This window comes from Pongo pygmaeus, chromosome 4 (assembly GCF_028885625.2).
Source record: "Pongo pygmaeus isolate AG05252 chromosome 4, NHGRI_mPonPyg2-v2.0_pri, whole genome shotgun sequence".
Lineage (NCBI taxonomy): Eukaryota > Metazoa > Chordata > Mammalia > Primates > Hominidae > Pongo > Pongo pygmaeus.
This window is the reverse complement of record NC_072377.2, coordinates 185,436,471-185,437,761: the sequence shown is the minus strand read 5'-3', so window position 1 is coordinate 185,437,761 and position 1,291 is coordinate 185,436,471. Positions and strand designations below refer to the sequence as shown.

The 1,291-nt window shown below is 36.3% G+C and overlaps 1 pseudogene; it reads right to left on the bottom strand.

Annotated features, from left to right (window-relative positions):
- Nucleotides 1-497: 497 nt before the first annotated feature.
- LOC129037757 (U1 spliceosomal RNA) lies at nt 498-649 on the bottom strand (annotated as a pseudogene).
- Between the last annotated feature and the right edge of the window lie 642 nt (nt 650-1,291).

Genomic DNA, 1,291 nt, shown 5'->3' with positions numbered 1-1,291 from the left:
ATTCTTTTTTTCAGATGGTTAATTAGGAGTTCCAACATGTCTTGTGTAATCTGTCTGTACTTTATTGGCCTGTGTTACACCATTATCAAATACTAAACTCCACAAGAAAATGTGTCTATTTATAAACTTTCTTCACTATTCCACAGATCTATCTCTTCAAGCATTCAAGTCACAGTGTTTAAATTATTGAGTTTTCGAGTCTATTATACAGTAAACCATCTGAAAGGAGTAGTATCCCCCTCATTCCTCTTCTTTTTAGAAAGAGATTTCACGACTTTTCGTGTTTATTTTCCACTTAACCTTTAACGTGAACTTATCCAACTCCACAGTAAAATCCTGTGGGCATTTTATTAGGATCATGGCACACTTTAGTATTAGGAATTGTCTTTATTTGTCTTAGCTAATGGTTTTGGCTTGAAGTCTACCTTGTATCATATTAATATCCTAAATACTTTCTTTTTATTTTTATATTTAAAAATTTTAAATTTTTTAAATCAGAAGAGAGTGCAATGCAGTCCCTCACAAATTATGCAGTTGAGTTTCCTACATTTGGGGAAATCATGCGGGTCAGCATATCTGGAGTGCAATGGATGAGCCTTGCCCTGGAAAACCACCTTCATGATCATGGTATCTCCTGCCGGGTAAAAATACTGCTTTCGTTTGTTCGCATTTGCCTGATATACGTTTGATGACCTTCTTTTTGTCCAATCCTTTTTTAGTCACAGTGCCCAAGATAAGCTTTACTTCATTACCCAATCTTGAAAGCATTTTTATTTTAATAGGGAAGTTAATTCATTTATTTTTTTATATACTACTAAATCTTTTTTTTTTTTTTTTTCAGACAGAATCTCACTCTGTCACCCACACTGGAGTGCAGTGGTGTGATCTTGGCTCACTGCAACCTCTACTCTCTGGGTTCAAGCGATTCTTGTGCCTCAGCCTCCCAAATAGCTGGGATTACAGGCATGCACCACAATGCCTGGCTAATTTTTGTATTATTAGTAGAGATGGGGTTTCACCATGTTGGCCAGGCAGGTCTTGAACTCCTGAGCTCAAGTTACCCACCCGCCTCAGCCTCCCAAAGTGCTGAGATTACAGGCATGAGCCACTGCGCCCGGCCAATACCATTTTGTTTTTTATTAATTCATTTACATTTATTGGTATGATGTATATTTGGACCTAACTATATTATTTTATGCTATGTTTTGTTGTGGATTTTTAAAAAACATTCACTATGCTGACTATTGTCTTTACCTTCTTTTTTTTTGTATATATTTCCCTGACGGAAGAG